Genomic DNA, 26,915 nt, shown 5'->3' on the forward strand with positions numbered 1-26,915 from the left:
ATTAAAGCTATGTTAAAAATCTAAATCACACACACACACACACACACACACACACACACACACACACAGACTTAGCTTATCACCACTGCTCAAGTTTCCATATGTATGCACAATGTGGAAGAGCTGTGGAGTATTATTTTGTCATTTATGTCGTAGAAGATTTATTGAGGTATGCATCATCCAGTCCAAGAGCATTTCACGAACCAATTAAGCTTAAACCTTTAAGCTGCTCAAGCATACTATGTAACAATGTAAACGTACAAGTGGCTTTCACAACAAAGCGACGTTTATTGTTCAAAAGTGCACCTTCCAGTTATGCCAGATAAACACTTTCTTGTAAGACAAACGGTGAAGTGCGTGCATTTTGCTTCCACGAAGGATGTTTGCTTGGCTATATGACAGTGTTGGTTCACTTTTGAAAGATATGGACACTTTTTAGAGTTTGAATGTTTTGTGTTTTAGTTGCTTTTTTATTTTTAACGCAGCTTTAACACTATGATTAATATGGCTTCGATGTTTGCGTTGTGTCAGGTTATAGTGATTTCTCGCACTGTGGCATCATATTAGGGCATTAGTATTTAAAATGTAACATCTTAAATCACTCACTTAAAAAATATTCTTGAGGCGCGTCAATAACCGTTATTCGGGCACTCAAGCTCTGCAACAACAGAGTCCTGTCATTTAGGATTATAGTAATACATACAGAACTTGCGCCGCCGGGGTCAATTCGCGCTTTCATGTATATGTCCACCACATATTTTGTAACCAAGTCTAGATGTTCGATGTTCAATTAATAAATTGGGTACCACGTAAGAAAGTCTTACTGGTAAAACTGCAAGCCTGTGTCTCGGTCTAAGTATTTTAACAGTGCATGTTGTCAAAGTCTAGCAAAATTATTTCGGTGGGATCTTGGTGACCCTTTAACATTAGCGAGACATCAGTAACAATTAGTGGGAAAAATATTATTCGACCTTCTACTTGGGTATTCAGATTGTCTGCCATTTGAAATGCTATAAACGCGTGGCGTGGGGGGTTTATACCTAGTTGAGTACTTAATTGCCATGGGAACTCTCCTCGAGAGTTGTTTTGGTGCGAGTCTGTGGTCATCGTGAGAAATGAAATTATGTTCAAGCCTTCGCCGTAAGTGATGCTGAACGTGCGTCTGTGGCCAGTGATGGACATATTGATGGCATCCAAATAGTGGATAATGCAACTTTATCCTCAGTGGGAATGGCGACACCATCACGGTGGATTGCATCAATGATGTTGTCATTTCTGTTTAACGTGACTGTGTTTAGCCCCGTAAAAAAAAAAAAAAAAAAAAAAAAAAAAAACATTGAAAGTGTATACAAAAAACGAATATGAGTGACTGGGCTCGATGTTCGCAAATATGCAATGATAATTTGGATTGAGATGAGCTATGGCGAACGTTGCTGGATATCCTGCTTTGTTACTGACTTTGTCAGTAATATACTTTACAAGATCAGCACGGTCGCTTGTGTCCTTGATGAACATGAAGGACAGGCCAGCTAACTTATATAATCATTAATGTAACAGGCGAGTTCAATAACTTGTCACAAGGTAGACGTTGTCCAGAATTTCTGCAATTTCCTTTCCGCGATGAGATAATGAAAAACAATTTCGACTTTGTCATTGGTGCCGTATGCAGCATTGTTAGCTTAAAAAGCTTTCTTTTTATTTCCGTAAATGCCTCGCAGGAAAGAAAATGAACATGAACGTAAGATTCAACTGAACCTTCCTTGTTTGGATCACTATCCTTGTACCAGTAATGCTGATTTTTTGGCTTGCTTCGATCAAGCATCACACGCGAGTCCATGTCAAACGTGGGATCAGATGCACTTTAAATTTAGACGTTGTTTATACATTATGGTTTAGTCTAATACTTTTTTGGTAGGTTCCCATTGCCAGATATGCAATCAATCGATGAATCAGACAAACATTGCTGAGTTGCTTCAGTGATTATTTTACTGACCGAAGCTAGCATTGCTGTCACTGATGGTAGTGTAATCGCCATTGCTTCAGTCTTTTGCTATCGAGTCACTAATTGTTGTAACCGATGTCCAATTGATTTAACCGCTTCCTATCCTAGATTTTTCAACTGGTCCTCAGCAAAGTTTTCAATGCTATCAACGATTGGCATTGCAACTTAATTAGCAATAGGCGCAGCGTACGAATGAAAGGCCATGGGCACCTTTGATGCATCTGAAACCAATCCTTATAGTACATCAAAATGTCCAATTCTGTAATATGCCACCAAAACGGGTATTCTCTGTCAACAACACGCACGAATAATACAGGCCTACGTATTATTACAGATCAGATCTATCAGGACTGTACAGTTGTATTGTCATGGTCTCTTCACGCGGGCCCATGATTCTCCCGTCATGATCTTCAAGGTAAAACTAAGGTTTAGCAACCGCGGATTGTTGCATGGAAGTTACAAGAGCGTTGGATTAATGAATATCAGCTCTGCAGAGTCATTCGTATAGGCAAACCCAAACAATATATAGCTCATGTTGTCGTGGCTGATGCTAAAGCTGCCAACATTAGCGTCACAGTTTAGATTAACCAGTGGCATGGCAGTGAAACTGATAATGGCTCTCGCGATATTGTAGATGGTACCTGCGCGCATATTTCGTTGATCCTCCGGAATGTTATTAACTGTTCTCAGTGACGACTGCGGGATGTCAACCACGTATGTTGGAGACTCTATCAAGATTACAGTGTTGAGTGATGGATCATGAACATATATGCTGAATTTAGACACACACACATACCCCCGTCACCAAGGAAATCCTATGTTGGATCTCTTCGCTGATAAATTTAAAAACGTATGAGTCAGTGGGAAGAACAACATTCTACTTGACGTCACCGTTTGACGAAAACAGAAGTGAGTTATTCGCGGGGAATCCGTGAATTTTTCGCTATCGATAATAGACCAACTGCGATAAACATGCAACGATGCTAGGACAGTATCAAGAGTGCAGTCTTGCTCCGCGGTGATTGATGTAGAAACAGTGATATAATATTCTCGTTTCGCTGATCAGATCGTGATCATCGAAGTAACGGTTGGATTGTGTTTGCAATAACGCTCAGCTTTGCAGAATTGTTTCACGTAAAACGGAACGTGCATCAGCGGGATACATGAACCAAAATTATAAGGTTCGTAGGCCATGCATGCTGATTTACATTATAATTATAGAACTAATTTTGTATGAGTAATGGCCACACAAAAGGTTTCAGGTGGCCACAGTTGGGTTGTAGGAATGCAGTAGGACGACCCTGTACTTGAAAATTGTTCTTTGGAATATATAGTACGGCAACGGATTAGTTACTTGTTATATTTTAAGGAACGAATTATATATATATGGTGTCGAATTCTGAATAGTATTGACCCTTAATTTGAATGCATTGAGCATTACAATTTTATCATATTTAAACAAGAAAAGTCTTTGTGAAGGGTCACTTCGACCTTCCTTCAGTGTTAAACTTGAAAGGCTAGCATCTATGACTCATTGAGATTTGACCAAGGAATTGCAACGCTGTCCTGAGAAAGCAATCATTTGAGCTTCCAACCTTACGCGCTTGATAGGAATCCATGTCAAACTATCATTTTCAAAGGGAAATTTATAGACAACGTAGTTTAGAGATTATAGGCTGATGAGGATTTAAAGTGTCGACCTTGGTTGAAACTCTTTAGTTCAAAATCCTAAAACGAATATTGCTTTTTTCGTTAAAAAGACCAGGTGGCTGTCTTGTAAGAAAATAGAACAGCATTAAAGGTACGCAATTTTAATTTTTCACTTAATTTTCTATTTTTGAATTTTTGTTAATGTAAATGTGTTTGATAGGACTAGGATCTATATTAGGTATCGTTTATTTGATTTCATGGAAATCTGTTGATGCTAGAGTTGTTAGGCAATTTATTTCTTCAATTGTACAGTTACTAGTTCATTGATAGAATTGACGATTGCATTCTATACAATTTTTCATGTGTATGATTTCATAGGGTTATATGAAATAATTTACACTGTTAGGACGATACTAATTATTGTGAGTCAACAATAACCGCATATTTATATTTTATTTTGTAATGTTTAAATAATCTTGTAATTTAGGGATTTCTGTGAGCTAGAATTTTGTATAAATTTGCTCCATTTCCAACAATCCGCTAATTTTCTGCAAATTTTATTTGCAGCTGTATTTTGGATACCACAGTCTCCTTTTGTGAAGGCTTGGCTTTGTTTTGATGCCGTCATTGACGATGTCAGTGGATAAGGATTTCATTATATGATTCAGACAAGTCATCAGTAGTGGCATTATATCTCAGTGCCCATCTTCTAGATTAGAAATGTAATGACTTGATCAGCTAAACAGTTATCACCACTGACTTAGCCAAGAATCAGTGGCCGTATTATACTGAAGTTAATATATATTATGATATAATAGTTTGATAAATAAACATTTTGTGTTTTTTTTTCTTCTTTCTCCATTAATTATATGATAATCTTACTAAGCTTTCATATTCATGTCAACATGATTTGCAATCTAGTCATGCACAATATTTTGTCTTCTTGTATGACAAAATGTAGGACAATTACATAAGAATAGGACAAATACCATTTTAGATTACTGGTCACTTCAGTTTGCAGGAACATTTGGCCAGTCCAAAAAATTAATTTAACATAAGATCACAGAAAAATAGCCATGCTTTATTCCTTCAAGCACTTTTGCATCATCTTTATTCCTTCAAGTACTTTTGCATCATCCTGATATATATATATATATATATATATATATATATATATATATATATATATATATATATATACATATTTTTGTCAATATAGCCAATGGTCTATAAGCTTTGACAGCTCCAGATTCCTAAGAAGTTTCAAAGGAAGAAAAAGGAATTGCAAGCTTACGCTTACAGCAAGATCTTTCACTGGGATTAATGATTTTGTGTGTGTATATAATATGTAACAAACAAAAATTCATAATATAATATTTTGGATGAATTCTAAACCAGAGAGGATATTAGTAGCACATAACCGTTCTTGCATATTCTGAAATGAAGCAATATTATTGTTCCAACAGGACAATCAAAAAGTGTATAAATGATTCAGACTGTTCATTACAAAATGCACAAGGGCTGCACAAATTTTCATTTTGAACAATCCGCTCCTTATTGAATGATTTTCAAGTGAGAACTCAGGACCTATATCATTTGCTAGTCTAATAGGTAGTACATTTAACACTTTACAATCAAAATATTGGTAAGTCTGAATTAGTTCAATATTTCATTTAGTCTGGACCCCAACAATTATTTCTCTATTTCTCTGTGGACATCTTATAGAAAGGTTTCAGTACTTCAATACAGATATTTTGATATTATAATCCATTAGAGCTTTAGCACTGGAGAGAAAGATCAAACAAAAGGCATTTATTTTTAACCCACCATCTTGACAATAATTTTGTTGGAATGTATAGCTTTACTTAATCACCTTTCTAAAGGATATTCAAAAAATATCCTGAATCAGATCCTTTATAGTGTTAGGTAATACTGTGTAGCAACAAAAGTGGAAAAATAAAGATTTTATCACTGTAACATTACCTACTAGATAAAAATTTATAAATGACCAATTTGCCAACAACTCCAAATATCCTTCTAATTTGCCTTGAAATTTTATACATGATAGTTTGTGAACTTAAATTAAGTGTAAATCAAGAACTTAAACAAGCCTTTATGATTCCATATAATACTGTTTTGGTTGATGTCCTTAATCCTTAACCACAAAATTTTTCCCAGCAAATATTTCCCTTATGTATTGTTTCAAATTTTGCTCTCAGTCTCAATCTGCCTCAGAAACCTACATCTAGATCAGCACAAAGATACCTCATCTGCATACAGAATTAGTGAGCATTCAGATTTATTAAAATCTCTTAAATTTATTTATGGACTATTTTTTTATGGCAGCATGTAAACAATTCATAAACTGTAATAAATAAGCATGGTGAGATGGAGTCACCCTGTCTGAAACCCTGCACAGCGAGGGAGATTGTGAACACTGAAAATGATTTAATACACAACATAATATGGCATGATACAAGGTTTTTAACTATTTAAGGATAGATTATTCGAGTCCAAAATATTTCTGCACATAATGGCCATTCTACAGAATCAAAATCTTTTTCAAAGTTATGTGGGATAAACATTGCTGAAATGTCTTCCTTTTCTATTTTTCTATCAAACTATATATAACACACTAACAATCCTAAATATATGTAATTTTTATTATAAGTAAAATAGTTTGCCTTATTATTTTAGGCAACAGATTTTAAATTCTGTTTCTTAGGCTGATGAGGCACTTTTGAGATCAACATTCAAAAGTGATATTGGTCTTCATTTCTGTTTTAAAAAAGAATTGATTTCCTTCACTTGGAATACATGCAACAATTCCTTATTTTGTGTAGCTGAAAAACATTCATTTTCACATGCATTCATGAGAGTTCTAACTACAAAAGGCCAAAAATCTGATACAAATCAATTACAGAAATCTATAGTAAATCCATCTGAACCAGGTAATTTTCCATTTTCCATATCTTTCAATGCTGAGAGACAATATGGTAGCAAATGTGGACCTTCAAGTTAGTTCGCCTTCTGTATACACCGCTCCCTCGATAACTTGCTCACAATGGGTTCTTCATTTTTAAAAAATATTTTCTTTTAAAAAAAACGGGATCCACGCCGGACACTGCGTTATAAGCAGGTTTGCGAGTTATCAGGATGCGAGTTGTCGAGGGAGCGGTGTATTACTTAAATCTGAATCAAAGAGATTATCACCCATCCCATGATTTCTAGATGAATACAGATTTTTAAAGAAAGACAGTTGCTCTCAGACTGATGCTGATGCTTTGATCAATTATACCTAATGTTAAAATGTATTTTAGGTGACATTATCTGTAATGCATCTTTTTCCAAGTTGCAAACAAATTTGCAGATTTTTTTCATGTACTTTTCAAATAGCTTTTCTTCTCAATATAATACATTTGATACTGTTCCTTCATGAATTTCATCTAATTTTGTGTCTAGAATAGTGATTTCACCATATTTATCATCATCACTCTCTTATCTTTTTCTTAAGTATTTCCTCCATAATTTCCTTGAAAATTGACGTTTCCTTTAAAAGATAAATAACATATAGGTTTTTCCCAAGTATCATCATTTTAAGTTTCCCAGAATAATTTATTATCAACAGAGAAATATATGGTTTATAAAAATTTCATATTCATCAAATTTATATTGATCATCTGCCTCAAGGATATAATGTTTAACCGTAATGATATATTCATGATCATTTAACAGACTGTTGTTTAATATCGAATGACATTTATGATCATCTCGGCTTTCTATTCTATCCAACTTGGTACTTTGTTATGGAGCATGATTTTATCTACTTGGTTTTGCTGAAGGCATCTACACACTGCAATGAATTCAACCTTTCCTGTTACTAATATTAACATTTTTTTTCTGGGGAATTTAGCTATCATACATTTTAGCTGGTATCTTTGGATTATCTGATTGGTAGATATCTTTGATTTGATCACACTGGTTGTTAGAGGACTTTCAATTAATTTGAGGAAGAATACTGTCATACCATTAGATGAACGTGAAATAAAGATGCATTCTAAGGCAAAGTGGAGTAAATAATTTTCATTTTCTATGCCATATATTTTCGATTTTGTTTGAATTACTTCTGTGTTGTGTGTAATATTGAGACTGATATATCAAAAAGATATCTTTCTGGTGTTCAGGCCATTTAATTCAAGTTCCAGCCCTTTCCCTTTACTTCTGATACTACGTTGATTGGGTAATCATTTCTTGATTACAGGCAGTGATATGCAATAAGTTTTTCCAAGTCCAAGGAAATGGGCTATTTATTTTGCAACGGAAAATAATTATTTTGCAACAATGGCATCAATATTTCTCGAGATTGCAAAATGGAGCTGCATTTTGAGCCCTGTCACAAATCTTGTTGTTGTTGTTGAGTTTAATTATAGTGGCGTGCGCACAATTGTGCATGTGCCACTTTTTTCTGACTGCACCGCAGCCTGCTAGTTGTTCCTGGGGAAGGGGATGGTGCCACCTCCCCCAGGCTTTTATGGATTCAAGGAACCCTGATAGTTTGGCCTCAATGTGTGGGTCCATAAAGGTCCCTACAGTTGAATGGTTGGCTGTCATTAGTGGGAAGGAGAGCTCGGGAACGGTCCTACTTGCTTTACATCGCTGGTTTCTTGTTGCATTTGCCTGGTGTTTCTTGCGATTTTTTTTTTCTTTTTTTTTCCTCGATTTTTTGAATACTTTTTTCTTCTTCAAAATGTTCTAAAAGGAGGGGGGATGTTCTATGCTGTTTATAGAGGTTCTTAGTAGATATCATGTATGAAGAGAGATTTTCAAGGTTATTATGGGATTACTAGTCGAGGTGTTTAGGGTGTGTTTCCTACGTTATGTTATTTATAAGTTTTTAGATATTACCTCTTTAAGTTATTTATTAATTGATGTTTTCAGAGATTGAATGTTATTTATACTTTATTTAGCAAGAGACCGGAGTCCTAGCCGATTACACGGTTCATCAAGGACATCTAGGACCGGAATCCTAGCTGATTACTCGGTTCGTTAAGGACATCTAGGACATCCGATTTTGCGGTTTCCTTACTTTTTTATAGGTGCTTCGTAAGTGAATTATTTATTAATACTTTTATAACATTGAATGATATGTTATGGGTTTTTATGTGGTGGCTTCTATATTTATTTATCTAGTTACTGGGTCTTTTGGTTTTGTGGGGATAGTAATTATATTTTGTTCCTGAGTCCTGCTGAGTCTATGAATTCATTTATATTTTTATATGCTGATTGTTTATTTTTATTAGAGTCCATAAGTAACTCTGGGTATGTTTGTGGTGATCCAATCTCTTTTTGATTTTTGATAAATATTTTCCGAGCGGGTTGATATTTTGGGCATATATTGAATACGTGGTGTAGATCTTCGGTGGTGTGGCAGTTAAAACAGTTAATGGTTGCTGGTTTGGGTCCTATAAACCTTCCAAAACTGCTTGCTAGTTTAGTTTTTCCAGTTATTATCCTGTTTATGGTTTTCTGTTCTAAATAGGTACTCTTAGATAGATGTATGTTCCTATCTACGTTTCTTTGGGTTTCATGGTCCTTTTTACTTTTTGTGGAGGAGTTCTAAAAATCTTGCCATGTTTGGTCTATATATGTTTGTGCGAAGCTTATTGCTTCTGTAGAGCTATAGTTAAGCGTGATAGAGTTTTGATCTCCTAGTTTGGTTTTTGCAACTTTGTCTGCTGTTTCGTTGCCAGATATTCCAATGTGCGTCGGTATCCACATGAGCTCGACTAATTGATGTGCTGTGGTGATATCGTCGATTAATTGGCATGCTCTGTCGAGTAATTGTTCCCTAGAGTGTGTATTGCGATTTTGGATCGATTTGATAACGCTTAGGGAATCGCTTATAATGACTGCTTTCGGTATTGGGCTGTCTTTGATCCCTTGTAGTGATTCAAGTATAGCCCAGAATTCAGTGGTGTAAATGGAGCAATAGTCAGGCAATCTGGATCCCGTTTGTATATTGAATTCAGGATGACTATTGCTGCTGCTGTTCTTGGTGGGTTGTTTGTTTTTGATCCATCGGTATATATTTTAACATAGTCCGGGTATTTTTGGTTGATTTCGTTTACCAGTACAGGTTTTAGTAAGTTTTCTTGTCCTTCTTTATTGCCTCATTTGCTAGATTCAATGTTAATCCTTGGTGGTCTTTGTAACCATGGTGATTTTTTCTGGTCTGTATTGTTTGTTACCTGTTTTTTTTCAGTAGAGGTATCTTTTCTCTTAGTTCAAGGATTACTTTGCCACTTGGTGTGATAGGTATGATTTTGGGTTTAAAGACAACTTTACACTTATTTATAGCTATTGTGGTGGGATGGTTGTCTGGGTGGGTATCTAATCGAATGGAGTATCGGAGGAGCAGTTCTTACCTACGTAATTTTAAGGGTAGTTCTCCTGTTAGTGTTTGTAGTTCTTCTAATGATGTTGAGGGGAGTGTTCCTGTGCATAATAGTAAAGCTTTTCTCTGGATAGTGTCAAGTTTTTATAGTACAGTCTGCTTAGCCGAGTTATATGCTTGGCAACCGTAATCCAGTTTTGATCTAATTAGGCTTTTATATATTGTGAGGAGGGTTTCCTGCTTGGATCCCCAGTCAGTCCCTGTGATGTTCCTGTGTAAACTGAGATCATTGTTACAATTCTCGGCGAGTTGTTCAATGTGCTGTTTCCATGTGAGGTGGTTGTCAAAGAACATTCCTATGAATTTTACTACTGTTACGTATTTGATGAATTGATTTTGTATATAGAAGTTTGGATAGACTAGGTTGTTATTTTGTTTGGGGGTGAATATGATTGCCACAGTTTCTTCATGAGATATTTTGAAACCCCATTTGTCCGCCCATCTCCCTATGTTGTCTAGGCTCTGCTTGATTTCTTTAACTACTGTGTTATTGGCAGGATTTCCATTCCTCCATATGCCACTATCATCTGCATATTGTGACAAGATTGTTTTTGTGGAGGCTACATTGAGGTCAAGGTCGTTTACCATTAGGTTAAATAGTAACGGACTTATTACACTGCCTTGCGGTGTTCCATTTTCAAGTGAAAATTCTTCCGAATGGGTGTTGCCTATTCTTGTGGTAATTTTCCGGCCTGTAAGGAAATGGCCAAACCAGCTGAACAAGCGTCCAGTTATTCCAAATTGGTTTAATTTGGCCATTAGTCCATTGGTCCATACTAGATCGAACGCTTTTTCTAGGTCTAAAAAAACCGCTATGACGTTGCGATCGGTTTTCCTATGTGCGTTAAAAGCGAGTTTGATGCCTGTTTCCAATCTAAGAAGTTGGTCAGTTGTGGACCGTTTGTTCCGAAAGCCACATTGATTTATGGAGAGTAGGTTATTGGTTTCTAGGTGGTGTTTTAACCTATTTGCGATTATTGTCTCCATTATTTTGCAAATATTGTTTGTAAGGGAGATGGGTCGGTACGAATTTATGTTGTTGGGATCTTTACCTAGCTTGGGGATTGGTATTACTATGGCCTGTTTCCATTTGGTGGGTAGTTGGCCTTTATCCCATATCCTATTAAAGAGTTTGATTATGGCTATTGTTATATTGATAGGTAGTTTTTTGTAGATAATGTAACCTAACTGATCCTTACCAGGGGATGTTTCGTTTTTGGATCTTCCATTCATGTACTGTGATGTCGCTATTTAGGTGAGATTATTTTGTTCCTTGGTCTTGAAACATTTGAGGATGGGTTCCCTCCATTAGTTTTTTGTGTTCTTGAAAGATTTTGGTGTGATTATTGTTGCTACTTATGATCGAAAAATGCTTCGCTAGGACGTCTCCCTTATCTTTATTTGTTATGGCATTTTTAATTTTTGGGGCTGAGGTAGTTGCTTTCCCTTTTATGACTTTTATCTTGTCCCATATTTGTTTTGAGTTTGATTTTAGACTCAGTTTAGAGCAAAAGGTTTGCCATTGATTAATTTTAGCTGTTTTTATAGTTTGTTTTAGTGCTTTTTCTTTATGTTTATATTGCTGGAAGTAGATAGAATGTTTGGTGCGTTTGTATTTATTTAAGGCCCTTTTTGTCTTTATGTGCCAATACCCTCAATAATAAAACTAGGACAGTCAGGAGTGTGCCATAAGCTGGAAAACTACATAAATAGGCCAAGATTTTGCACCAAATGCCTACACTGGGGACACTATGCCCTTAGATGTAGATTCAATCCAAGATGTAAGTAATGCGGAGGTCCACACGAAGGAGAATGCCACACAATTAAACACAAATGTGCTAACTGTAAAGAAAACCATTATCCTAGATCGGCAGAATGCAGATTTGCAATAAAAGAGAAACAAATAGTGGACTTAATGAACGAAAAACACCTCACCTACCATTCTGCAAAAAACATTATTTATAAAAACAACCCCAACACACCAAAATCTACCTCTGAAACAATCAATGAGCACCAAAACTCTCCACGCAGTATCAGAAGGGAAAACATTACACCAAAAAACATACCCTCGAATCAGGAAACAAAAGAGCCAAAAACTACAACATTGTAACAAATCATGACCACCCTGATAACACTCCAGATACAAACAAAACTGTCACGAATCTTTGTAAACGTCACGGAAATAGCAAACGTGACAAGTAAAAAAATCAAATTTCGTGTTACTGGAAGTTTGCAAAGCAATTCGTGAAGTGTGTGCTAATGACAATAAATTGGTTTACATTGCAAAGAAGACCAAAAACACAATGTTCGATTAATATTTTTCTGACACCACCAGATCTGTCCTTTCTTGAAGTAGTTTGCCTTTTCTTCAAGCACTTTTGCTACCAATTATGTTAGCTTATGCAAGTGATCTTTGCTATTACAAGCAATTATATTTATTTTGATCAACGATTCCACTCTGAATCTCATAACAGTAGATCATTAAATTAATTCATACATAAGTATGTTCTTGAGCCCTTTTCAAGTTTTTGTATATAAACTCCTTGCCTTTTATACTCACTCATTTCAAACATCTATTAAGGTTTAGACCTTTCAAATGGATAGTAACTATGGCAAATTTTACTTAAGCATGAAGTTGCAAAATCACTGTACATCACCTCATGTCTGTCAAGTTAATTTTGCTTACTTCTTTTCAAAAACTTCTCTCAACAAAATTTAGATTAGGTACTTCCCATAGAGTTCATCTCCTCATCCAAATCAATGTAATTGAATATTTCCTGCCAAAGAGTTGGAGCTCTTTTCTGCATATCTTCAAAGACTAATGTCATATAAACAGTTTGCTCAACAAGAAAGCTAGAAGGAATTGGAATCTGTTTTATTGTCTGCATTTGTCATCATAGTACCAATCTGGATACACACGCAGCATCATTAGCACATCATACGCTTCACAATTATTTGTGCAAATCCTAAACCCTGTGGATCCTGATGCACCTTTGTCAAATGAGCATTGTACAAGAACTCGCTGTGGGTCATCAATACCGACAAACTCATCTTCCTTAATATTTTGAGCACATCAGCTATATCATCTGGTAGACGTGTACCACAGTTGTATTTGTCTGTCCTTTTTATATCAGTTCTTGAATGACCAATTAAGTGTCCATGACTTGCATCCTTAGGCAACTTAGCAAATTTAGTCAAAGGTGGGGGGTAGATCTTGGTATCAGCTTGGAGCTTAAGAACAGCTGTATCCAGATAATCACTAGCATATACTACTTCACGTTCTAAGTGATATCTCTGGTTAATCTAACTTAGTGGAGACTTCCTTTCATGTAAGAAATCCATACACTTATTGGTCTTATTCAGCTGGTGATTTGGAGAGACCCGCATCTGCCGTTGTAGTGGAACAAGGGCTGGATAAGTATGATTACACCCGGTAGATCAAGGTAGCAAGCATTTCTGACTTTATAAAAACATTTAGGTCATCTACAGAACAGTACAAAAGAATCAACAACAAAAAATGTATTAACAAGGGTAATGTGCGTTGTACTACATTATACACCTGCATAATTATTAGTATTCCCTTTAGTAGGCACTAACATGATAAAGTTGGATCTAGATATTTTATACCAATAGGTCTCAATTATGTTAACTTTCGGGCAAAGCATGTAGTCTAAACTATACGTAGCCTTGAAAACGTGTCTGGAGATGTAAAGAGATATAACATAAATATTTATCACAGAAGAAATGATAAACATAGAGTGGCTTCCTCTCTTGTTATTGTTTGCCAGTTTCTTTTTCAAGTACATTACGGTACTAATATTAGCCTGCTACCGCGCGAATCTATCCCTACTTGAAGACAAAAATTGTCTTTGCCTGTCAAGATCATTTAGACAAAGGGAAATAACTCTTGTCACCGCCAGATTTCTCTAGCTATTAGCTTTGGTGCTGTAACGACAACTGTCATCCCCCCCCCCCCCCCCGATAATCAAAGCCATTTTAGTGTTCCAACATTCCTTTGGTACTTCTTATATGGGACAGCTAGCCAAGGTTCCGATCTGATAACCCTATTTACAACTTGGCGTATCGAGCAGATTTGTCTGTGCTTGGGGTCTACACACTTTATTGGATGCATCGGCAAGTCACCGCATCTACTCCAAATTAATTTCTTCAAATTTGAACAGTGTTGCTACATGATCGAGACAAGGGGAGCACACAGCTTGAATGAACTGATAAATAATCAATTATCTAGTGCCGGTCCGTGCTTGCACAAATACCTTTCCCTCAAATAAACCTTTTATGTCGCCCCGACCATTTTCTGCCGAAGTACAATGCACCACTTTTTTCGTTAGGTAGTATTACATATTAAGGGATACAGCTCACGAAATCCACTATATGTCGCTTGGTCAAAGCACCAATATATCTTCTCGTTACAACATGGTAAAAATAGGGTTAATATATAGGCACCTTGGCTAGCGAAGATGCTTGCAGGTTAAATAAATGATTTTTAAAATTGTTGCCAAATTTGAGTGACTTTGTCACCAATATAGACTTTGTCTATATAAGACCACATTACACCATACCATCGTTTACCTCATGTTGTCATTTATGAGATAGTGTGGCACTGACAATTTTCCTTACGCGTTTATTTACAGGGTTGGTCTTAGGGAGTTATTAACATGTTGCATTTCCAGTTTATGCTTTGTTTTGCCTTCTTGTGTCATTTTAGTATAAATGTCTACTAAATGCACGAAATGCCTAGGTTCAAAGCATTGTCTAGAAAGCATCAATTGCGACCATATTTTCCGTTACTTCACTAGGAATAGGGAATATATTAGTGACTTAGTAACATGATTAATTATTAATTTACACTATGTTTTCTCTTCTTGTGTATTTTCAGCATAATGACAACTGAATGCAACAAATGCAACGTCTGAGCATGGAAGTCTATCATGACTCTTGTTATGTTTATGCTAAACGCATAGCATGACATGCAGCCTGTATAATAAATTCTCATCGCACTCTAGGGTACAGTAGTACCTTGCTAGTAACAAGGTGAATTTCTTATTTATCCTTTTTTTCTCTTCTTATGTTATTTCAGGAGAAATGTATATTAAATGCATGAAATAAAAGTTCGAAGCAAGAGTCAATAAGGTAAGAAAGAAAAAAAAAGATAGAATAAGTCCAGGAAGTTCAAATAAAGGTGGCCGCTGCTGATTGTGACTCATTGTGGCAGTGTCCCCCAATTTTAGGCAGCCCACCAATTCTAGGCAGCTCAGTAGGCATAAGTCCCCCGCCTCCCCAACCCTCGCACAGCATGTCCGAGCATGGCCTCTGGATCTATCTGTCAGGACGCGTGGTTTTGTATTATATTCATTGGATCGAACTCATTTTTACTACCGCACTATTATCGGAAGCCCAACCATCACCGGCCTGACAGCATAGGGGACCTTTTGAGAAAACTAGTTCGTCGCGTGCAATTCCGACTCATTAGGCGAGTATTCTCCAAGGTTTAAGCAGCCCAGAGCTACAGATGTAGGTCCGCTTCTCAGAACTTGGCCTTTGGCTGGCAAGTATTGACAGATGGGGTTTTGTATCAGATCTATTCGATCCAATTAATTGTACCTCTGCATTCTTACCAGCCGTCTAGATGTCCAGCTGTCACATTCAAGTAGCACTTTCAGTGACATACCTTTATTATGCCAGAGATTTCAGTAAGAAATCTGAAGATCCAGCATGGCCCTTAGAGCTGCTGCTATCGTAATAGCTGCTCTGTCTCATACAATATCAGCATCAAGGACGTTCATTCACCGCTTCCTATCCACAAGGGAGGGCGAGTAACATTTCCAAAGAAGATAAACTTTGATTAATCAATGCCACCTGGTAAGACTTATCAATGGCTGCAAGGTAACAAACACCATATCAACTTACAGAAACGTTTCAGATTCGTTGTCTCGGCCGATAATGTCCTTCACATCAGTTAATCTCGGATCTGTACATTTTAGGGCCGTCCAATGATCGACTTTTTTGTGACAAGGTGGAATCACAAGTTGCCCATCTTCGTCTCTCTGGTTCCGTACCCATAATCTGTACTATCAGAGGCTACCGCTCTAGGATCTCAGATACGTCATGGCTGATGAAATATTGGGCGTGATAAAGACCTTTCGGATCTTGTAACTGATTTTGATATGAACCGATCCAAACCTCTCACTTTGTTTCCAAGCTGGAATCTGTCCCGGGTTTTAACATGGCTCAGTTTGAACCTTAAGCCAAACATGTTTTCTAATAGCTTTAGTTTTATCATGCAGAGTCAGTAAGCTACATACCCTTTCAGTCAACATGAACTATATTCGGTTCAGATTGGATGGTTCGGTGGTCCTCTTGACATAGCCAGGCTTTGTAGCCAAAGTAGGTTGCCGTCTGTCAGTAACCATGAAGTAGTCATTTGCTTGCTCTCTTCCGTCCACTGGATGAGAGCAGCAACCATTCAACATCCTGTTCGCGTTCGCAAGCACTACTTGAAATGCACAGAGACAAGTCGTGACACACGCAAATACCACTTTCTTCCGTTGAAAACCGGGAACAGATATCACAACTCAGACCCTCTCTTTGAAGCTCGGCGTACTCCGAGGTCGCTCAAGATGATAGTCACCTCATAAAGATTACAGCTTGTGAGATTCAAGCTATCTCGCATTCAGACTTGGCATTTCAATCCAAGATATCATATAAACTATTGGCTGGCTTACCGAGTCAACCTTTTGAAGTTTTGATCGTAGAAATTTAGCTTCATTGAGCCAGACTTTGAATCTGGTAGGTCTGTTGTGAGTAGCACAGATGGGCACCAGACCCAGTTAGTACAATCATCATAGTCTATCAGCTTCACTTGATTTTTGTTTTAGCTAATAAGATTTTAATATTAATCTTCTTAACTGTATGTAAAGCTCAAATGTCAACTGATCCTAGACTATGTTGTTTATATAATTAGAATAATGCGTTATCGTTAGCATGAGTAATCCAGCCATCATTCCTTAGAAATATACATGAGGTAGAGGTTGGATGTTCGGCATTCCCTGATTATATTATATATTCTCCTAACATAATGTAACTGGGGAGGTATTTGAAGGAAAAAGCTTATTTTGTTTTAGTAAATTATATTTCTTCGAGATTACTTGCCTAATCACATTAGTTAAATATTCTCCCAACAACCCACCATACGAGCATCCTCATCAGTATAGCACTTAGTTAAAAACTAGCAACACCTGGTGGTGGCAAAGGGAGGTAGCATACAAGGTTTCTTGCTCTGGGTCTATATGAGAAAGATATATGAGAGAAACAGGAAAATATGATTTTTCTTCTTTTAGTAAGGTTGGATTCGTAAGGTAGTGGATCAATTGTCCTAACGTAATGTGATTGTGGAAATATTCTCTGAGAGGCATAATTTACTAAAACATTTGCCTTTCAATTCAATCATTTCAGTACAAAATGCTAATAAATGGAAATTGTTGAAATATTTCCTATGAAAATGTTTTATTAATTGCTACAATAAATTCTCTAAAAATGATATAGAGTGTAAAAGACAGACATTTAAAACTCGGTTAACATGTCAATATCCATATTTCGCAATTTGTGAATCACTTCCTGTTGCTGTTTAATGTAATGTATTTGCCTGACCTTTCACTTATCAATTATTCTCAATACTCGATACTTTTTATGCAAGTAAACAGTTTGATTTATGCAGTCTCATAAATTGTGGAAGAAAGAATCTTGTAAGGACTTGTCCATCTTATTTTGAATGATTGGTCTCAACAGTTGCATAAGGACAAACTTCCTTAAGTTTTCAAAAGAAAAATAATTTTATAAAATGAGTTTTGAACTAAATAAATTATGTCTGGGATTTAATTAAGGCTCTTATTTTACGTTTCAGCTTTACACATTTTACTGGTCGCAAGCTTTTTAGTGCATTGCGCCACTAATTTATAAAATCATGCCTAACGTTCTGTTCATCTTTGCATTATAATTGTAATACCTCAGAATGCATTAAAATGATATATTGTTAGCAAATAGTATGATGTCCACACTAATATACATGTACATATATAGTTACATACTTGTCTACAAGTCAGGTTCAGCTTCCAGGCAACATTAACCCTGTTCTCATCACATTTTGTGCCTGTGCAGTTTGTGGAGTTTGCAGTTTAATAGCAAGCACGTATGGTACCAAAATAAGTATTTTAAAAACTTGTAATACACAAGATGAACGATTGAGTGAAGACATTTAATGCCTTTTCATACTGATTCAGCTTTTGTATCAAATAAGATGGTCATTGTGGGACTTTACAAAAAATAACAGTGATTCTTACTCGATAACTATGCAATGCATAATTATATTGATTACTTTTTTATCTGATTTTTTAAATTGTATATGCATACCCGGGAGATAATAGTGCTTTGGAACAGTCTAGGGGTGATTAGTCGCTCCTTCACTTCCGCTTTGTTTTACGGAAATTGCTGATTACGCATTCGGTTAGGAGCAATTTTCCTTGTGCGATAAAACAATCGATGTTTTGTGGTCATTATTTTCATTAATGGTGATGTAATTTACGTAATATCTTTAAAAATTACATCTAAAAGATTAAATTTATCATATAAACGAAAGTAGTGTGAACAGACAAGTAGACCTTTACTGTTGATATTGCTGATACATATTGTTTGAAGTAAAGGATGTGGATGAGAAAGTGTTTGGTTTGGTGATCAGAATGGCTTCAGTTTTATCATGATTAGTCTACTGCTTGTTACATGTCATCCATGACTACACCTTTGAAATGCATCTCTTTTACACCTTGGATGGTACCCTTAATTTCAGTTTGACAGCTAGATTTGTATATTTGAGTGCCATCAGCGTACAATTGGCAAGACGCTGGATGTCATTCTATGACACTTGAGAGGTGATGAGTGCATATAATTAAGAGAACGGAGCCGAGAACATAGCCTTGTGGAACACCAAAACACAGATCATCTGGGTTGGAATGTTTTCCATTTATGGACATAGTTTGTGTCCTGTTGACCAAGTAGGAATTGAAACATAGTAAGCTGTGTTGTTAATATCAAATACGTGTTGCTAACATTGCACTGAACTTTACTGGGTGGGAATCTGTTTTATTTTGACATGTGAGATAAAATGTTCTTTATTGATCAAGTTGGGTGAGAGTGAGACATCATATCCGTAGATGATCTTTTGGAGAGAGATACAGTGTTAATACATGATTAAGCCGGAATTTAGCTACTTTGACATATGAGACGCAATGCTCTTTCATGATCAGGTGGAGTGAGACACCATGTTCTTACATGATCATGTGGGGTGAGGTACATTATTCTTACATAATTAGATTGGAATCTAGCTTATTTTGACTTGTTTTTAAATGTAAGAAATACTCATATTGGAAGTTCATGAGCTGCAAGGATATAGTGTTTGTTTTCCTAATGTCAGCTCTAAGGCAGCACTATGCAAGTTAAAGATGAAAGGAAGGCAAGACAGAAAGGACATTATGTTTTGGCCAAATGTGGCTGAATGTCTGATTTTGTCATCAGAGTGGCAGAGTTTGTGGCTTATTACTGAATTAGGCCGTTTAAAAGGCACGGTTATGTGGTCAGGTTATGAGTGTATAGTCACTTGGACTGGACCTTGGACATTTAAGACTTGAGTGACTTAATTCTTATATCAACTGTGCAAGAAGACTTTTATTCTTAGGTTGTAATTGCCGCAAATTTTTTGAGGATGATTTATCATCTAAAATAAATGATTATATATCAGTGTATTGTTCACAAAGTGTTGCACTCAAGAATGTCTTTAAAGCTTCACATTCAACGTCTTTTGCTCTATCCAAGGCTTTTATGTTCCCTTTATTTTGTGAAAGCAGTGCAGTCATAAACAATTCCAGCAGTAAATGCAATAAACAAACCGTTACACATTTATGTTCTACATCATTATTACCAAATTTACCTTTCACTGTCCTTTCTACATCCATTCTTCTTTCTTCATTTTTTATAGCCAAGAAATAAAAGTAATTTATTTTGTGTCAATTCTGACATTAATAGGTCCACTGATATTTCTTTTGTCATTACTTCTGAATATTATATATGATACGGTGGGAGTCAGGTTAAAGACTGTTCATGATGTACAAGAGATAATCAAGTAACAACAGCAACACTTGCTTGTGTCAATATATATAAAAAATGATAAGATAAGATTTATTTATATTCATCATGATTGAAAACATCAATTCAAGATAAGCTCTACTGACATTAACAGATTTCCCACCAAATTGTGTAGGAAACTCTTCAGCAGTAATATGAAGTTGTATTTGATATTTCCCATTGCAATATAATTGTAACATGAGCATTGATTGTCACATATTTACTTTAAAATCAGTGTGATACTTCAATATATTCATGTACTGAAAAAAAACACCAGTACTTTTTCTACAAAATAAATAAATGTGTACAGAAAGTAAGCTCTTAGCATCACTTTGGTACATTTCATGCAAACGTAAGTGCATACAGAAAATATAAACCAGGTAAGCCCTCCAGTACTTTTGCTATAAATTAAGTTTGTACAGAAATAGGCATACATTTGCCGTCCTGTATATTTATTTCAAAATTGTGTTTAGAAAAATAAGAATTCAGTTGCCAATAAGTAATTCACTACAAAATTAAGTGCATTCAGAAACCGGTTTGCAGGGACCTTCCTGTATTTTTTTTTCAAAATTGTGTACAGAAAATAAGCACACAGAGGCCCCCCCCCCCCCCCAGTATTTTAATAAAAACGTAAGTGTACCAATGTTGCAAAAGGAAAATTAAACTTTAAGATCTAAACTTTTATCTTCTATTTCCTAATTTTGTGATTGGTACAATACTAGATTTGTTGACCTCATTCTGATTCTGCCTTCCTACTATCATAGTTATATTTTCTCAACTTTATTTACATTGTCTACTATTAAGTTTGATATCATATATAAAACGTAAGTACATACTAACTGAACACAATATGTGTATATTCTTACTATTCAGTTTTATCTGTACAGGACAAATAAAAATGCGCAGACATGGTAACATGAGTAGATGTATTTTTACAGAGCCATGGGGATAAAATCAGGGAAGTCTATGGTATCATATGTACACTCCAGTTTAAAGGATTTGGCAGAACTGGTATGTTTATTTGTCTTAACATTTCTGATGTAGTTTGATATTAATATTTTGCGGGTCGGGGCAACATAAACTTCACAAAATTAAACCAAGGTTCAGTCCAGCCTATTAAAAACTGAGCAAGTTAATTCTTTTCATTATTTCCTCAGATATATATAGATATATATATATATATATATATATATATATATATATATATATATATATATATATATATATATATATATATATATATATATATATATATATATACATATATATATATATATATATATATATATATATATATATATATATATATATATATATATATATATATATATATTTGTTTTATGTTGGAATTAATAACTTCTTCAATGCAAGTGAAATTTCTGACTGTAGATAAGGTCACTTGCAGTATGCTAATAACTACTCCCGTGGCCTAAATGAGTAGAGCGTCCACCTCGGATATGGGAAGTCGTGTGTTCGAACCTCGGCTGATTTATCAAAGACTTATACAAATGATACTAGCAGCAGCTGCCTCGCGTAGCGCTCAGCATTAAGAGGTTAGTGTTAGGATTAGTCGGCATGATGTTAGGATAATGTGATTGTGGGACATCATACTACATGTATGCAGCATGATGCTCCAGTGCTGGTCATTTTTGTAAATTGCCACACTGCAGACAACGTAGTTGTATGACTAAAAAAAATTTTAAGTCTATGTTAAAAATCCAAATCACACATGTATTCTTCTATTATTCTATCTCCCATATAATTTTCAAACGTTGATTTTATTATATTTTTAATGGCTTTAACAACCATGTAACTATACAATTGTGTTTGGTTTGTAAAACTGCTAATATATCTTCAAACTGAAAACAGATTCAGATGTGCATACAGTCCTTCCTTAATATAAGGCAATAGATGGAGTCCATAATTGCCAACATCATTATGCATGTAACAGTGTTACAGAGAGAACAAAACAATATACCAATAAACCAACTGAAGTATATTCAAAACAGCATTATACACCAACTGTGATATAGTGAGAATAGTATTATATACTGTGATATAGATAATACATTTATATGTATGTATATACAAGTGTGTGTGTGTGTGTGTGTGTGTGTGTTTGTGTGTGTGTGTGTGTGTCTACCTGAAATGCGGTAAACTCTGTTTGCTGTATTTCTGTTTATGGCATTTACATTCTCAAACAAATTCTGTTTTATACCATATGTCTCATTGTTCAATTTCTTAGCATGTTTACTATTTAGACATTTTCCAGATAGTTATGTTATGCTGTAAATACATATCAAAGTTCAATGCATTGCATTAATGTTCAATATAAATCACAAAAAAGCCAGCATCAAACACAACGTTTGTCCTTGTTTTAATTATCTACCAATATACTTTCACTTTGTAACATTTGCATGACTGACTTAGCTAATTCTGTCTTTTTACTCCCTGTCTTCCTTTCAACTCTGTCGATGTCGTAAAGAGTAGGCTGGTGCGTGTACATTTAATTTCACAATTTCAGCAAACACATTAGTAATGAATTTCAATCACTTTATTTTTAACAATAACTTGCACCCCTCTTCTGCCTGAGTAAGAACACATCATATACACATTTTCATAATGTATTGGAACTTTATGAAAATATTGTATCCGATACATTATCTTATCAAAGGCAGATTCTTTTGAATTTCATTTTGTCACAAGTCTGTGGTAAACAAGTGAAGAAGGAACATTTGTCACAGAATAAGGCAAGAAATTACTTGGTTTTGCCTTAGAACTATTTGACTATCTTTCGTTGTACATGCATACAACGTTACCTAGGGTGAATAGTTGTTTGTCCAGGTAAGCGACTGTACTTGCATGTATCTCGTCGAATATTATTTGCGACGAGAGACATTAAAACCACGATATACACGGGTATTTTACCCCGACTATTTTTCACTCTCCTATGGATTTAAGGTAGATTCTATTTCTAACCGACACTGGTCATTTTGGATCTTGTCAAGGAGTGAACGCTCTCCATTGTGCTCTACAGCTATATTGTTGTTCCGGGATGTGTAGAGTTGTGTGAAGTTGTTCAGGGCTGTTTAGAACTGACTGAAGATGTTTAGGGCTGACGGTAGCTGTTTAGGGCTGACTGTAGCTGTTTAATGCTGCGTGTTGTCTATTCGTATGTGTATAGCATATTATTTGAGAGTATGTGACTCTCAGTTACAGCGCATAATATTATTTGACACATTTGCAGTCCATGAGGTTATTTGAATCTCGATTTCCATACGTAAGACTACATTAGTCATATTTTCGTTTTTCAATTTGTGAATGTTTGTGTAGAGTGATTGGATCAATCGTATGTTGAGAGCGTGAGAGACTCTTTGCATTTATTCACCATATATTTTGTTTCCTTTATTAATTCATTTTATAAATTTCCATCGTCTATCAAATTGTGTTTGTGTTATTCATTTAATCCAAAACCCACAAAGTTCTGCTGAGCGCGACCACCACCATCACCAATTAACATAGAAGAAAGGAACTGGAAAACAAGAGAAAAGAAATAATACTAAGAAGAGGAAACGATTAGCAACCCACCAAGCCGTGAACAAAGGAAGTGCACAGAACAAAGGAACGATAGGAACACAACAGAAAACAAAGGAACAAAGGAGAGACTTGGAGCGGAGGAGAAGACTGGGCGTTAATACAAAAACAAACGATAAGTCATCATTCAATGATAGACGCAATTTAAGTAGAATATAGCATCCAAGGTCCAAACAAATGGCTCTATTCAATCTAAACACACAAACACACAAGCCACCAAACAACCCTATCAACAAATCAGTAAAAATAATGGATGTATCACAACTCCAAACAACACCAATAAAGCATGTAACACAAGCAAGATTAACGCAAGTCGTACCAACCACAGCAAACTCCAATTCAACCAACATCACACTGGGACCCCAAATTCTGGTCACAAACACAGACCATGATATATTTTACAGGATTCTTGATTTTCGGCTCTCTTAACTTTGGCTTCTGCAGCTTTACTTTTCCAAGATAAATTTTAGCCAGATTTGTTCCTTCAGTTTGCATTGATTAAACCATGAAATAATTGTATTTCCAGTGTTCAGAAGAGTTATTTCATTGAGTGCTTGTTTTGGCAATATGGCTAACTTCAGGTTGTTGGCTTATAATATGAAGTTAGATCTTGAGTGATATTTGTTGAGTTTTTAATTTCAGTCAAAATGTGTGCATACTCTTAAGATGCTAAAATTAAGGTTTGTGTGAATTTCTTGCCGAGTTGACTAGACAGTTTTTAAACCAAAATCATGTTCTTGGGAACACATCATTATCAGTACTGACTTCCCATGATGTGTCCAAATTTCAGCATTGCAGACAAGTAGTAAAAGAGACTTTCCATAATGTGAATACAGGGATAAATTTGGATGAATTTAGCAAAAATGAGGACTTATAATAAAACATCTGATGCTCAGATTTACATAATGAGGGTGATTTTTCTGAATACAAGGCTTAATATTTTAGAGGTGTTTATGAAAGTTTGTTATGAGTTTAAAGATATACCCTTGCATATTGTATGTTTCACAGTTAACGTTTATGTTAATATATTTAGTAAAATATTATACTAAAGTTATTTGATCACATTTATACCTAGTAGTTCTTAATCATAAGTTTAATTAATTTGATTGATATCCATGTATGTCTTTACATTGGTTACAGTAAAAATAGGTTTGTAAAACATGATAATCTTAGACATATGCTAGATGTTTTTATGTCAGTGTTGAGCACGCTTTCTTTTCTCATGATCTGTCCTAAATATTATGAAATCCAAGGAACAAAGTAACTAAACCGATCATTTTGTAATTTGTTTCATTCTTCATCAGGAAAATGTAGGGATATATTATTGGGTAATTTTCAAAGGTAATATGTGAATTAGATTTGTGTATGATAATTTAATTGTGATAAGGTGTTGTTTGTTTACCATTTAAACACAAGTATTATGTTTAACCTGTGTCCATATTTGCTATTCATATTGACACATATTTATAACACTCACTCAGAAGGTGAAGCCATACATTAATCACATGTTCTGTTCATCAGTCCAGGATATGTGGCAACTAAGCAGCTAGCATACTGGACTTGTGAATGAAAGGTTGTGGATTTATATCCTTCTACTGCATTAGCCAGGGTCAGTTTCCGTGGTGTGTCTTCGAGCAAGGCACTCTGCACATTTTACATTAGCACTAAAAAACCAACATGCATTGAGGTGTTGTAAAAACACTAAACCAAGCCAAATATTAGTTCATCTATGTGTCCATATGTGTGGACATCCATCTGTCAACAATTTATTTTCTGCAGAAAGTCTTTAGGGCCGATCCTGTGAGACACTCTTTTGACCCTGGAAAGGTGCTTTCAGTGTCGCACAGACGTCGTAGGTGCAGATTAGAATTATGTAAAATTTACATATCAACACAGAGTAATCAGAGTAACCTGCAATATGTTTTTTAAACTGCCTTCCTTGGGTACTGTGTATATTTTAATGAGAGATACCTTACTGGGAATAGTCGGATTTTCACTAAATTTATGTGCAGTTTTATTTATGGGAAACCTTTAAAGAGTAAATTTTCTGCCTTCTGCGTGATCTTGTTTTGGAGTTATGGCACCTGATTCCTGTCTTCATAGTGTTGATTGCTTCAGCTTATCTTTGCCAAAGGTTGTTGCATTTCAGCCAAATTTGGCATGCAGCATTATACCAATGACACATTGGAAGATTATGCGTATCAGTATTCCATAGCTTCGTTGTTCATAGTTATGTCCCCTGGCTGCTATCCTCCTGATTTTGGGTTACATGGTAGAACTTGACCATGGATTGTTCAATTTCACCTAAAATTAGAATGTAGCTTTATGTTGATGAGACAGTGTGTGGCATTGATTGTTAGCTTTTCATGCATCACTTTGAGGAGTTATGACCGCTGATTTCGTTTATTCCTAATAATGACTGCCGGAACGTGACCTTATCATAGACCATTATATTTCAGCTCAATTTGTCAGGTAGCATTTTTTTTCATGATATATTTTACAGGATTCTTGATTTTCGGCTCTGTTAACTTTGGCTTCTGCAGCTTTACTTTTCCAAAATAAATTTTAGCCAGATTTGTTCCTTCAGTTTGCATTGATTAAACCATGAAATAATTGTATTTCCAGTGTTCAGAAGAGTTATTTCATTGAGTGCACGTCTTGGCAATATGACTTACTTCAGGTTGTTGGCTTTAAACCAAATTTAATATGCTCCTATACATTCATAAGACCCTAGATGAGTTGGATTTCCAGTTTTCCACATCAGTATTTAGAGCCTCTTAATGCAAAATTAATTTTGTTCCATAACATATATCTCTGTTTAATTTCCCGGTGATCTCTTTATAGATGGAGAACATCATATTTTCTTTCCTTCATGTTTATTAGGTCATGTATGATGCTTATTGTATATATAGCTTGTCATATTATGTTATAGTACACAATTTGCAACATTAGCATCAGTATCATAATTAACGGTAAGATTTACATAATGAACCGCATTCTCTTTATTTGGCAAGCATTTGGATA

This window comes from Sinohyriopsis cumingii, chromosome 5 (assembly GCF_028554795.1).
Source record: "Sinohyriopsis cumingii isolate HCF-2022 chromosome 5, ASM2855479v2, whole genome shotgun sequence".
Taxonomy (NCBI): Eukaryota; Metazoa; Mollusca; class Bivalvia; order Unionida; family Unionidae; genus Sinohyriopsis; species Sinohyriopsis cumingii.